General features: G+C 50.1%; 1 pseudogene; it reads left to right on the top strand.

Moving 5' to 3' along the window:
* The first annotated feature begins 11,503 nt into the window (after window positions 1-11,503).
* LOC102991285 (60S ribosomal protein L17-like) lies at window positions 11,504-12,065 on the top strand (annotated as a pseudogene).
* The last annotated feature ends 2,919 nt before the right edge of the window (window positions 12,066-14,984 follow it).

Genomic DNA, 14,984 nt, shown 5'->3' with positions numbered 1-14,984 from the left:
AAGAGCCAATGATTTAGTTACAAAGGTGTTCCTTGCAGCATTGTTTATAGTGCAAAACATCAGCATGATCTTAGCTGTCCAACAGTAGGAATTAGAATACTGTACACTATGCAATCATTGAGAAGTTATTGTTGAAGCATTCTAGTGGCAAGATTTCCAGAATATACCAATAATTGGGAAAACAAAAATTCTAAAAGCATGTGTGATCCCCTTAAAATATGCATATTTTAAATATAATTTAATATGAAATTGGTGGGTCCAAGGGCATGTGCAACTTCAGTTCGATGACATAAAATCGCTCTCTAAAGTGGATGCTACAGTTTTTCTTCCTGCCAGCAGTGATGAGCTTTCCTGCTTCTCTGTGTCCCAGTCACTTCCTGCCAGCCACGTTTGAGAGGCAGGTCAATCCATTCTCGGAGCTGATGTGATATAAAGCAAAGATAGCTTCAACGTTTATTTCACTGAACAAGATTTCCTGGTTTCTTGGCCACCCGGAGACATCTTCCCCTGACTCATTTCTCACCCGAACAAAGGGGCCTGATAGGCTCCTGGACTCCCTTAAGCAGAGGGACCCATCAGGCCCAGCATCACACAAAACCGGCAGGAAGCCAGGCTCCATGGGCGTGGGATGGGATGGCAGCTGGCGGCAGGGGAGCTGTCTTGTGTCCACCCAGAACACCAGAAAGGGCTCAGCGAGTCTCGAACACAGTGATTAACTTCTCTTTATCTCTGCATCACTGAACAGCATGGCCAACTGCTTGGCTTCCCCAGCAAGCTCTGCATGAGTCACCCAGTGTCTTACTGTGACCTGAGCATGTTTCCTGGCAGGCAGGTGCAACTGTTCCTTTATGCGCCCTTGAGATACCAAGGAGTGAATAATACTTGCTGTCTGCCCTCTAACACCAACTAAATATTGAATCTATAATGCCTTAGTTAAAACAAAATAATATTGCCCCCGAGTCTTTTTTTTCTGCCGGTTCAGTACCCAAGAGACGAGTCACCATTTTTCCCCCCTGTCCTGGCTGTTGAATCAAGGCTGAAGGTCCCTGGGGTCTGGGACATCTCCTTAAGTAACAGGAAGCTTATTAACTCATGGGTTAATTGAGAAAATCATTTACCAAACCACATGTGAGCGTGCGTGCGAGAAACCCTCGAACTGCCATAAAGACCAGAGACCCAGCTGTGGCTTGCTGAGCTCTTTCTTCAAATGTGGGTCACTCCCTGAACTAGAACAGGCTGCAGGTGTTCCCTTTGTGCTCAGACAGACACTCAGCTCTTAACCCCTGAAAAAAGGAGGGACAAAGGCCTGCCCGGGCATGCTGAGGAGCTGAAATCTCAGAGGGAGCAGCCGAAGACCTCTTTCCTGTTGAAGTGCCTTGTTTTCCTCTTACATGATGATGTAATCTGTTAAATTCAGTTAGAATCACAAAGACCTGGATTCCACCTCCCCTTTCCTACAACTTTCTAGCTGTGTGACTTTCAGCAACTCACCTAACCTTTCTGAGCCTCTGTTTTCCATCCTCCCAGAGCCACTGCGAAGATGAGATGATACGATGAATGGGGGTGTGTGGTAGGCAGAGTAATGGCTCAAGGATATCCATGTCCTAATCCCCAGAACCTCTGAATGTTACCTTACACGGCAAAATGAACTTCGCGGGTGTGATTAAATTAAGGATTTTGAGCTGGTGAGGTTATCCTGGATTATCCAGGTGGGTCTAAAGTAGGCATCAGGGTCTATATAAGAGGGAGGCAGCAGGTCGGAGAGGTGGAAGGTGAGGAGGCTGTGGAAGCAAGAGATTGGAGTGATGCGGCCACAAGCCAGGGAATGCCAGCAGACTCTAGAAGGTAGAGGAGGCGAGAAACAGATTCTTCCCTAGAGCCCTCAGGAAGAACCAGCCCTGCTGACACCTTGACTTTACCCCAGTGACACTGGCCGTCATAACTGTAAGTGGATAAATGTGTGGTTTTTTTGTTTTTGTTTGTTTTTTTGCGGTCCGCGCGGGCCTCTCACCGCCGAGGCCCCTCCCTCTGCGGAGCTCAGGCTCCGGACGCGCAGGCTCAGCGGCCATGGCTCACGGGCCCAGCCGCTCCGCGGCACGTGGGAGCCTCCCGGAACGGGGCACAAACCCGTGTCCCCTGCATTGGTAGGCGGGCCCTCAACCACTGCGCCACCAGGGAAGCCCCGGATGTGTGTTGTTTTATGTCACTGAGATTGTGGTAATTCATTACAGCAGCCACAGGAAATGAATACAGGATGATGTGTAAATATAAAATCCTCCACGAATGGAAGGATTTGCTGAAATGTCGCCCGAGCAGGTGAGGCCAACGTCAGTGGGTGTGGCTGATAAGCCAGCAGGGTGGCAGCCTGCAGGTGTCTATTTGCACGAGCTTATTTGGGGGAGGGAACGTGCCCCCTGCATTGGTAGGCGGACCCTCAACCACTGCGCCACCAGGGAAGCCCCGGATGTGTGTTGTTTTATGTCACTGAGATTGTGGTAATTCATTACAGCAGCCACAGGAAATGAATACAGGATGATGTGTAAATATAAAATCCTCCACGAATGGAAGGATTTGCTGAAATGTCGCCCGAGCAGGTGAGGCCAAAGTCAGTGGGTGTGGCTGATAAGCCAGCAGGGTGGCAGCCTGCAGGTGTCTATTTGCACGAGCTTATTTGGGGGAGGGAACGTGCCTCCGGGCTGTGAGCGGCTGTGTGGCTGGAGTACGTCTGCTGCCTGACCCGGCCTGGTCACCAGATTTGAGCCTCAGGCCAGTGGGGAGAGGCTCTGGAGAGAGCCTCATGGGCACCAGCTGTGCTGCTCTGAGGCCCAGTGACAAGGCAGGACCCAGAGGAAGTAGGGAGCATTGGCCCCATTTCTAGACGCACCGCGGCCTGGCTGCAGTGCAGGAGACACTGCCTGGCACATCCTGCGCCCTGAAGCCTGCAGCTCAAGACCGCTGGCTGATCTCAACCTCGACCTGAGTCACTGTCCAGGTGGCAGTGGAGAAACGTCCCCCGTGGGGCCTTGCGGGCAGCAGGCATCACTAAGAGGTTTGAGCCAGAAGACACAAATTTCCCCTGAAATTTCCTCAAAGAAATAATGAAGTGAGCCCTGCAGGGGTGGTGAACACCAGCCCTTGGCATTTGGACAGCGTGCGATGGTGCCTCTGATGAGGCCTTGGGACCCTCAGGCTACTGTCTAGCCTTCCTGTCACCCATCAGAGTTTCTCTCCGGGACACCTGTTCCTTGGAAGATCCACTCACCTGGTTCACGGCCACCCCTCCACTCCCTGCCCAGGTGTGACTACACCTAACATTTCATAACGTGGCTTATTCCCTGGAACTCATGTATGAGTCTCTGGGAATTCCTCCTCCTCTTGGCCACATGCATTCTGCGTCCACTTGGAGAACCATCAACCACGGTGGCAGAGCGGCATGCTGGATGTCACAAGGCTTCTCACGTTCCAGGTGTCTCGGACAGTTTTGTTAACCCAGCAGCACTGCAGCTGATGGCAAGGGTGCCCTGCCAGCCAGGGGCTGGACTAAGGATTGAGGTCCCCTCTGCTTAATTATTCAGTCAACAAACCCCAAGTGGGTGGCCTCAGGCCTCTTCCTTGCGAGCGTACACTCACCTCACCTGAGTTCCTGGGGTCAAAGCGCCTGCTCAGGCAGCCTCTTCTCCCTCCCTATCTGCAATTCCCACTTCTCCTCCTGCCCCACCACAGCCCACAATCCACATGGCAGGTCCAACAGCCCAACTAGGCTATAAATTGGATCCGATTGTCATTTCACTGCTTTAAACCCCTCTACTGACTTTCAAATAGGACTTGGAAATACATATCCCAAGTAAAAATACAGGATGCCAGTTAAATTGGGATTCCAGATAACACATGAATAATTGTTTAGTATAAAACTTATCTGAAATTCAAATTGAACTGGGTGTCCTATATTTTATCTGGCAACCCTTATCGAATACGATGAATGTGATCTCAACTCCTTGCCTTGGCTGCCGCGATCCTGGGGGGCCCGCTTCACCATCCTGGTGGATTCATGTTATGCCCTCACCTCCTCCCCGTACCTCCCACTACCCCATGCTTCTTCCTGCTGCTTGAACATTGAATCCCTGCTCTGAGCCCTTGCACTTTCTGTTCTCTGCCTAGAACATTCTTCCCCGGGTCCTCACACAGCTGGCCTCTACTTCTTGGGTCTCAGCTCCGGGTCACCCCCAGGGTGGCTTCCCTGAGTCCCTCCAGGCTCTCTCTGCCCCATCACTCTCTCATATTTTCTTCTCGTTGCACATCTAAATCCACTGCTCAGTGGGCTGGAAAATCTCAGAAACTAGCCAAGTGGAAAAGGCACAGGAAGCCCGGGAAGTGATTTTCCATCAGGATGGCCTGAGCCAGGGTCAGCGGAAAGCTCTGCAAGAGTCGATCTGGTACTCCTGCCACACTGCAGTTTCCTCTTCCCTGAGGGGCTGGAGAGACCGGGGCGGGAGAGGGAAGTGTGTCTCCTTCAGGGTCTTTCTCTCCCCACTTCCTCCACGGCCTGGTTTTGTAGCACTGTCACGGATGGCATCTTTCTGTCCTCACCACCACTCTGCCTGTTCTCTCTTCTCAAGCTTGGCTGGCTCCTCTAGTCAAATGTTAAGGAGACTCTGGAAAGTTCCTCCTGGTCACTCGATGTTTAGGAAGATCTCACAAAAGGGTCTTAACATCACTATGAGTTTTCCTCTGAACACCATTCTCAGAACAGGGCATCCTGAGCGATTCTAGAATTTCAAAATTTGTGGTGCCACGAGAGGCCAGGGGGAGGGGAGCGAGCCTGAGAACCCCTTTTTTGATACAAGGCCATCTCCTTCTGGAAGTTGGAAGCCAGTCGTCAAAATGCCAAATGTTCTTGATCTGAGCCTCTCGGAGAGCTTCAGAGGCAGTGCTTGCCTGCGGTGGGAGCCCATTTTATTTTTTCCCTCAGTCCATGTGGGACTGACACTTCTAGAATATACAATGAAAAATGGGTGCCTAGAAAAACAAAGACGCATAAGATGCAACCTCAGTGCCGTGCATTTACATGTCCAACAACATCAACATGCCATTCATGTTTCTAAATGCTCTCAGTTTCTGCACATACCCCACTGAGGGTGGATAATAAATGTCTGCACTCTTGGAGTGCCGGGTACAGATTACTGAACAGCTCGTTTATTTAAGGTACGAATCCTGGAAGTGCTTTTTATCCTTTGGTATATGAATCTATAGCCAAAGACTTTCTCAGTAGACAAAGGGAAAAGAAAGGCAGTGCAGATGGTCTACTATTTGCTCTGGGCTTGCTCAAGGGCCAAGGGAATGTTCTCCAACAAATGGAGGGGCACCAGGGCTGCCATCTCCCGGGCAGGAGACAGAGGTGGCTTTGTTGGGTTTGATTGTCTAGGACTGTCAAGAAAGGGAGAAAGCCACCACTCATGCTTAGAGGGGAAACGAGGTGGGTTTGGTTCAGAGACTGTGAGTGTGGGCCTGTCCTCTGCCCAGGTCCTGGCAGGGGAGCTGGCTCACCTAAGAGTCTTCATAACCATGTTTGCTCTGAGGCTCAGGATGAAGACTGGCCCCAAAGTCGTGACTGCTCTTATAAGAAAACCCAGTGGGGGGCTTCCCTGGTGGTGCAGTGGTTGAGAGTCCGCCTGCCGATGCAGGGGACACGGGTTCGTGCCCCGGTCCAGGAAGATCCCACGTGCCGTGGAGCGGCTGGGCCTGTGAGCCATGGCCGCTGAGCCTGCATGTCCGGAGCCTGTGCTCCACAACGGGAGAGGCCACAGCGGTGAGAGGCCCGCGTACCGCAAAAAAATAAAGAAAACCCAGTGGGCATAAACCTTAATTTCCTAAATGTCTATTGATAGTTAGGATGACTTGAGCGTGTGCTCCGCAACGGGAGAGGCCACAGCGGTGAGAGGCCCGCGTACCGCAAAAAAATAAAGAAAACCCAGTGGGCATAAACCTTAATTTCCTAAATGTCTATTGATAGTTAGGATGACTTGAGCGTTTACCATGTGGAAGGCACAGTGCTAAGGGCTTATCCCCATTACCCAATTAGGTTATTTCCACTGGCATCATGTCACTTTACAGATCAGAGATCCAGCCTCAGGGAGCCGGAGTGCCCTGCCCAGGAGGAGCTGGGATTTGAACACGACTGCCTGGCTTCCAAGCACCCTTACCCACTGCATCATGCTGTCTTCTAGATCAGGGGAAAAGACCCCCTGCCTCAGGGCTCCACAGGATCAAAGATAACTTCTGTGCCCTGAAACTTAGAGCAAGAATCGGGTCACACAAGCAACCTCTCTTCGAGCAGTTGCTCCCCAACTTGAGAGTGCACGTATCAGGATCACATGGAGGGCTGTTAACGCAGACTGCTGGACCCCCACCCAGGGAGACTCAGAGCATCTGGGTGAAACTGGAGAAGTTGCATTTCTTTTCTTTTCTTTTCTTTTTTCTGCCTACTGGATGGCTTGTGGGATCTTAGCTCCCCAAGCAGGGATGGAACCTGTGCCCCCTGCTGTGGAAGCGCGGAGTCTTAACCACTGGACCACCAGGGAAGTGCCAAGAATTTGCATTTCTAATAGGTGGCAGGTGATGCTGAACCTGCTGGTCCCCGGACCACAGTTTGAGAACCACCGGTGTAGAGGCAGGTAGGACCAGGTGCTGAGTTGTTCTCTGAATAGGGGAGTTGCTCCCTGGGTGAGGCGGACTGGGAAGGTGGGGAGCCCTGCTGATCACTCTTCAGTGCACTCCAGGGGGGGGCTTCCCGCCACCTCCTTCTTCTTGACTACTTGCTATTTGTTCTAAAGCACCTGACTTTCTAATTCAGCATAGTCCCACACAGTGAGCTTTGGGGCACGGTGGCTCAAGAACAGATGGTCTCACACCACCTTGGACTAGGGTACCTAGCCCAGTGCCAGGCACACAGTAGGTGTTTGCTAAATGGCCCGGTAGATTCTCTCCAATGAGCAAATCCTGTGAATTCCAGTATATTGCCCAGGGCGGAGGAAGAGCCGATAATACTTTCCTTCTCCCCCATCCCATTTTAAGTATCTTCAGAATTGGGAGATGTACCAACCCAGCTCAGAGATGACAAGGAAGGCAGTCAGAAAATGAGATTCCACATGGAAGTGGAAATTTTATTTATTTATTTGCGGTCCGCGGGCCTCTCACTGGTGTGGCCTCTCCCGTTGCGGAGCACAGGCTCCGGACGCGCAGGCTCAGTGGCCATGGCTCACGGGCCCAGCCGCTCCGCGGCATGTGGCATCTTCCTGGGGCACGAACCCGCGTCCCCTGCATCGGCAGGCGGACTCGCAACCACTGCGCCACCAGGGAAGCCCCGGAAGTGGAAATTTTATGCAAGAAAATAAGGAAGTCAACTCGGCACTGCCTCAGCTCAGTCACTCAATGCACTGGATCCCAATTCTGCATGCAGGGGGTGCATGCTACCTGTGGCTGGGCAGCTGGCTCTGACCAGCCTGAAGCGTGACCTGCTCTTGTGGGATCGTGCCAACATTAGATGCAGGACAATTTTAAGATCATCTTGGTCCTAATCTTACTTTCAGAGGCTCTGCTTCTTATCGTATCAAATACATTAAAACTCAGCCCATTCCACATCAAAGCTAATCTGTTTTGCTACAAATTTTGAAAGAGCTTTTATAATTTTGCTTTTGAAATTATTTAGCTGTAATAAATATTTAGTGTATAATGTCTATGATTTCTTAGCAGTCATATATGTTTGGGAACTTTTTGGGAAATGAAAGAAATCTAATCTCTGTTATCTTTTTTTTTTTTTTTTTTTTTTTTTGTGGTACGCGGGCCTCCCCCTGCCGCGGCCTCTCCCGTTGCGGAGCACAGGCTCCGGACGCGCAGGCTCAGCGGCCATGGCTCACGGGCCCAGCCGCTCCGCGGCATGTGGGATCCTCCCGGACTGGGGCGCGAACCCGGTTTTCCTGCATCGGCAGGCGGACGCGCAACCACTGCTCCACCAGGGAAGCCCTCTGTTATCTTTAAACGTCAAGAAGTTTGACCACTCAATTAAGGAACTCAGCAATTAAGGAAGTTGACAAAATGTTACATTATGGGTGGGCATATAATTAAATGTTTATTAATTCCAATATTGCCATGTTTTTATTTTGAAGCTAATAGATTTTTTTTTTTTTCTGGTTTTAATCATTTTCAAAGGCTCATAGGTCCAGGTGCTGTCTTAAAATATTCCAGCGCACAGGCTCTTGGGATGCCCTTCCCACAAACAGACCAGCCTGGCTGCCTGTCCTGAGCACATCTGTGTGGTTCATTCCCTCACCCCCTTCAAGTGTGTGCACAAGTGTCACCTTCTCCTTGAGGCCAACCCTGCCCACACCCGCCCCTCCTGGCATCCCTAATCTCCTTTACTTGGCTTGACTTTTTCCACCTTCAATGTACCATATAATTTACCCATTCTTTCTATTATCTGTCCCTCCCACCCCACGCCCACCTACCCCACCCAGACGGGACTGGAGAACCAGAGAACTACAATGAGGATCTTTGTCTTTTCACTGGTGTGTCCCAAGCACCTAGAATAGTGCCTGGCACTTAGTAAATATTTGTTGAATCAAAGTACACATCTAAATGGAGCTGGAGGTCAAGCTAAGTGGGGGCTTTTTGTTATACGACCTGAGGCCAGAAAGAAGGCACCACCTCCTTTTACATAATAATGTCTAGGAGATCTGTTTGCCAAAGCTTCACCTCCAGGGTGGGAAAGGTCTGAATGTGAAGTATCCTACCCTGAGTGCAGGTCTTTGGGAGGGTCCCTCCCTCTCAGGCCCTGCACCCCAGAATCCAACAGAGCAGAGGGTGACCATCACCTGCACTGGAGTCAGGATCCGAGAGGAAAGGAGCCAAAGAGACACAGGACAAGGGGAGGAGAGGAGGGCGTCAGAGAGAGGAAGACGCCTCTGCCAGCCAGGGAGCAGCAACCTGGGCCCAGGTCAAGGCCCAGTGCCCAGGATGGAGGTCAAGGGTGTTGCATGCATTGGAAAATCCCTCAGACACCAGGCATCTTTACGTCCTGTGGAACATGTTATGGGGCCTGAGGTCAAAGGCAGATTGGACACTTTCTGGGGCTCCTTCTATGAGTTTGTTTGCTACAGTGACCTTTAAACCCCATGGCCGTGGACTGCCCCATCCGCAGTGGGAAGTCCAGGGTTGAGACCGCCAGGAAAATTGACACCCGACTGTGGCAGGAGTTCTGTGCCTGACCCCAGACACAGGATGCCTACTGCCAGGGGTTGACAGGGGAGGCTGGTTAGGCCTCCAGGGAGTGAGGGATAGACAAACCTCCTCTGTAGGAAAGGACAGGGGAGGGGGTTAGGTGGCCACTCTCTGTAGCCTCATTCTCCTCTTTTCTATGCATGCTCCCCACCTGACTATTTACAGACCAAGATTTTTTTTTTTAACATCTTTATTGGAGTATAATTGCTTTACTAGGGTGCGTTAGTTTCTGCTTTACAACAAAGTGAATCAGTTATACATATACATATGTCCCCATATCTCTGCCCTCTTGCGTCTCCCTCCCTCCCACCCTCCCTATCCCACCCCTCTAGGTAGTCACAAACCACCTAGCTGATCTCCCTGCAGACCAAGATTTTTAAATGGGCAAGTATATATACAGCATCTTGTTCGAGCCCACATTCATACCCAGGAGGTTGCTATAGCCATGCCCGTGTCACTCGTGAGGAAACCAGGGATCGAGTGAAGTGAACTGTCCCTTCAACTGGGTTTCTTGCATTTTCCAGAATCAGTACTGCACCCATGACCCCACTCTTGCTCAGCTGGGAAAGCAGAGGCCCTGATGGCAAAGGTAATGCTGTGGGCGTGCTCTGTGGGACGTTCACGCTCTCCCATCTCCAGAACCATCCTTCCCACCAAGGCTTACGTGCTTCAGCAAGGTTTGCTCCAGAGGCAGGATGGCTTTAGCTGGCTGCGATGAGGTCCAACCCATCAAAAGTCACCTGGTGCCCCCTTGACCTGGAATTGGCCTGATGGCTGGAGGAGAGCCACGCTTCTGGAACTCATCGCCTGCCCCAGCAGAGGCTTCATGGACTGGCCTTTCCTGGACCTTCCCCTGATGCACGACAGAGGCCAGTGCCCCGTGTGCATACAGTGTTGATGAAATCCTCCAGGTTAATACCTTCAAAAGTCACCATCATCCTGCCCCCCAGGCCATCATTTTTGCCCCTTTGTTTTAATATTAATAATTATGTTTGTCCCCCCGGCTTTTAAGAGTCATCAGTGTTCTGGGAGAGCAACCACATTTACTGTGTGTTTTTCCTGTATCCCAACATACCACCTCGGATCCTTGGTGGGAAGTGATGTACTTAGTGGTTGGAGAAGCTTGGGACCGGAGGATTCTCCTGCAGAATCTCCGAGCTGGGTGCACCTGGCCTCACTGGGCGCCTGTGGAACTGAGCTCCAAGCACACGCACCAGGATACGCTAGACACCCGTTTAGCCCACAGGCAGGGCCCATAGCCCATCTTCCAGCTGCACCTCCTACGCCATGCAACAGGGAACATTGCCTGGTTCTCCTGCCCTCAGTAGCAACCCAACCACCACTGGAAGATGTGGGGAGGGAGTAGCCAAACCATAAGAGATAAAGGCTTGATAAAGGCATAAAGGATGGAGAGATACACCATGAGACCTAGTGACAAAATAAAAATAATGCCATGTTTGTATTAAAATAATAACAATAACTAAGATTCATTGAGTGTGCTATGTGACAGACCCCTTGAGAAGTGCCTCACATACATCATTTCATTTAATCTTTAAACAACCCTGCAAAGTTCCAGATAACATCTTTATCTTCACTTGACAAATAAGGGAAGGAGAGAGGCACAGAGCAATCTCTAAGTCACAGAGCCAAGAAGCAGCAGAGCCAGGACATGAGCCTGGGACTGTCAGCCTCCAGAGCTCTCAGCCGCTGCCCTGCTGGAGAAAAAGACCCACCTCTTGTTATCCAGCTGAAAACTGTATTTGAGGCTGGCTTTGAACAAGGCAAGAGCTGCTCTGAGAACAGCTCGGAGCCGTGGAAGGTCAATGGCTTACTCATGATTGATGAAATTAATAAAAAACTATAGCCCACGGACAATGTTTAAACTCATTTTGGCTGAAATTTACTCCATCATTATGAGGGGAAAGAACCATTATCTTCCCGATAGTCCTGAGTTGGCTGATGCATTTAAAAAGCAATTTTGGTAAATTAAAGGATATTTTTGCCCTCTCTTCCTGAATGAAAAGCCAACAGAGCACAGAAAAGAGCACGTTTGTCCTAAGAAAAATGAAAAGTGATACACTTGAGGGAGAATTATGCCTGGACGGAGTTAGTAATGACCACGTGATGAAACCTCTGCAAAGAGCCTGTGGCCTAATTATCTGTCCCCAGGCCCATCCAACTGCCTAGAGTCCCACCTTCAGAAATCTGGCTTTTTCCGGTAAGTGGCCTGAGGTGACCTCTAAAAATGGTTCGTTATTCACTTGACCCAGAAAACCCCACAAAATCATGCAAGTCAAGAGGTTCAAATCTTCGTGTTCACTTTAAGAACACTCGTGAAACTGCCCAGGCCATTAAGGGTATGCATATCCGAAAAGCCACCAAGTATATGAAGGATGTCGCTTTAAAGAAGCAATGTGTGCCATTCTGTTGTTACAATGGTGGAGTTGGTAGGTGTGCCCAGGCCAAACAGTGGGGCTAGACGCAGGGTCAGTGGCCCAAAAAGAGTGCTGAATTTTTTACTTCACGTGCTCAAAAATGCAGAGAGTAATGCTGAACTTCAGGGCTTAGATGTAGGTACTCTGGTCATGGAGCACATCCAGGTGAACAAAGCCCCCGAGACGCGGCGCAGGGCTTACAGAGCTCATGGTCGGATCAACCCATACGTGAGCTCTCCCTGCCACATTGAGATGCTCCTTACTGAAAAAGAACAGATTGTTCCTAAACCAGAAGTGGAGGTTGCCCAGAAGAAAAAGATATCCCAGAAGAAACAAAAACTTATGGCCTGGGAATAAATGCTGCAAAAAATAAATGCAAATAAAAGTAAGAAAAGAAAAGAAATCTGTACTTTTGGGTTAAGACACTGTTGTTTCTAGAAGTCTTCTGTTTTCACCTCCTGACAAAAGGGACTATGTCTTGTTGGACTGCGTATCTTTGGGCCACCCAGCTCTTTCCCTAACTTGCTGTGGAACCTTTGGTGGCTACTGCGGACCGTGTTACACGTGCCAGGTGTGGGGGGAGGACAGGGGAGGGGGAAGAGGTCGTGCTCTCCACTGAGGTGCTCACGCCTGGTAGCACAGAGAAGACAGGGCTTAAATAACTGCAACTCAGGGAGGAGAAAAGAGGGACTTGAACAAAGTGACCTGAGACTTCAGAGACAGATTCCTCTCAGCTAGTTGGGGAAGCGACCCAGGCAACAGATTCAGTACAATTGTAGAGGAACAGCAACAGAAAGCAGCCTCTTTGGGGTGGCCAGAGGGTGTCATCCTCCCCCTTTGTAACTGAGTCCCCTGTAGCCCGCAGAGAAGGGGTATCGAAAGATTGGAATTGTTTTCATTCTCTGCTGTTTCTCTCGCACCCTGGGCCTCTTTATCTGTAAATGGGTTGACGGAGAGGAAAGCACTGCCCAGCTGCCTCCCAGTGAGGTTATAAGAAAGAGGCCCGCGCTGTGAATGGCTCTCAGTCAGGGTGCCTTCACAGACGGGTCTTTGCTCCTCTCCCCAAGGGCGATGCTGTGACTGATGGAGCCATCTCCTGACCCACAAGCTCACCATCAGCAGGATGGGGCCAGGCCCCAGCTCTCTGCAGATCCCCCCTTCCTGGGAGTCTAACCTGCCTCCCTAGCTTGCTCAGGCCATTGCGTCTTCTCTAGTGGAACTAGTGACGCCCCCCATCCTCCGCAGGAGGTCGGTGACCACCAAGGACACCACCCCAGCCCAAGGTGGGCAAGCACCTGGCCTGAGCTTGGCCGCTGGCCGCTCAGAGGGGGCACTGTCTCCAGTCTGTGCAGTCCCAGAACGTTTGTCCTTGTTGCCAAGATAGGCCGAGATGGGATTTCCAAGGAGCCAAATGCTGCATCTCTTCAGGCACCAGGTTACCCTGGTTACCTGGCAGGGGCATCTGCCTGCCACTAAGAAAGAGCCTGCAAGGTAACTGGTGCCTTACGCACAGCACAAAGGCCGAGGGGAGGGTGGGCCTCTGGGCTGAAGGAGAACAGTCATTTACTGCCATGTCCCTCTTGTCACTCATTTAGTGATGTGCTCACTCCATTCGTTACTCATTCATTCAGGCATGCGTTTGCTCCTTGATTTTTTCAGCTATCCATTTGGTCATCCACTCATGGATTTATTTGTTGATTCAGTTAAATATTTGTCTCCCAGTCCACTCATCTATCCATCTACCCACCCATCTATCCACCAACACATCCATCCCTTTATTTGGTTGGTCAGTAGTGAAATCAGCCAGGCAATCAGCACACATATACGTACTCCCATGTCCAAAGCGCTGTTGTTTGGCAGCGAGGAGCGCAGGGCGCTAACATCCATCGCCAGGCTGCTGTGTGCCCAGCAAGGTGCCGACCTCTTAACATATTTGAACCTCACATTAATCCCCGAGGCAAGTACTAAGCTTCCCACCTACACAGGAGAAAAGTTAACCCAGAGACACTGGATGGCCTGCCTAGAGACAGTCAACCAGTGGGAGACAGAGCCAAGGTCCCACCCCAGGTCTCCCTGGCTCTACAGCCCAGGCCTTTTCCCCTTTTTGTTTAACATCACTGTTTACACAACAACACAATCACAATAGTAAACATTTAAATTGCCCCCAAAACTGTGTAATCCCTCCTCTTGCCCCTCTTCACCTTTCCATCCTCTGATTTCTCTGTAACTATAAATTCGTTGGCATTTTCTACAGTTTATACTGTAGAACGGGAATCATGGAGTACGTTTTTTGGAGGGAGAGTAGTGTTCTGTTTGTTTGTGTTTTCTTGGCCGCTCTGCACGGCTTATGGGATCTTAGTTCCCCAACCAAGAATTGAACCTGGGCCCTCGGCAGTGAAAGCGTGGAGTCCTAACCACCGGACCACCAGGGAATTTTCATGGGAGAGTAATGTTCTTTTCCTCTTTATGTTTTTCTTGCATATGGGTCTGGCTTCTCTCACTTGCTAATATATAGAAATAAAATTGGTTTTGTGTATTGCTCTTGTATTCTGCCACCTTAAACTCATTCTACTAGCTTTTTTTTGTAGATTTCTTTGGATTTTGTGGACAGATTTTGTGGACAGATTATCTGGATTTTGTGGACAGATAATCATGTTATCTAGGAATAAAGATCATTTTATTTATTTCTTCTTTTTTTTTTAAATCACTGTTTCCAGAGTGCTTTTACGTTCTTCTGATACTTACCCCAGTCCTGGGAGGTGCCTATCGAGCAAATGAGCAAAGTGTGGCTCAGAGAAGCTGAGTGAGAGGCTGAAGGTCACAAACTGCTAAGGACAGAATCTGAACTTGAACTTGGATTTTCTGACTGCAAAGTTTTGTTCTTTCCACAGCATTGTGTGCTCCAAGAATTAGCCACATAGAGTAGCAAGGTCTGAGTGGCTCTGGCTGCTGGGTGTGTGGGAAAGAACCCTGGGTTCTGGGAAAGGAGCAATGAACATGTGCTGAGGGGCAGGAAAGGATTTCTGGAGGCGGAAGAACCAAGCCAGGCCTTGAAGTACAGGGAAAACGTTGCCATGTGGAGAGCACTCCAATGGGGCCGAGGTGCAGAGAGTCTGTGTAGGGGGTTGGCTAGAGCAGAAAACCTGTACTGGGCAAAGGAAGAAGATGCTAGACTATAGGTGGGGTTTTCCCTTCCTGAAAGACTCATTGAAGAGTTCGGAGGACTTTTGTAACCCACAAATCTGATCATGTCCCTTTCTTATTTAAAAACTTTAA

The sequence above is a fragment of the Physeter macrocephalus genome, chromosome 20 (assembly GCF_002837175.3).
Source record: "Physeter macrocephalus isolate SW-GA chromosome 20, ASM283717v5, whole genome shotgun sequence".
NCBI lineage: Eukaryota > Metazoa > Chordata > Mammalia > Artiodactyla > Physeteridae > Physeter > Physeter macrocephalus.
This window is presented reverse-complemented; position numbering and strand designations above follow the sequence as displayed.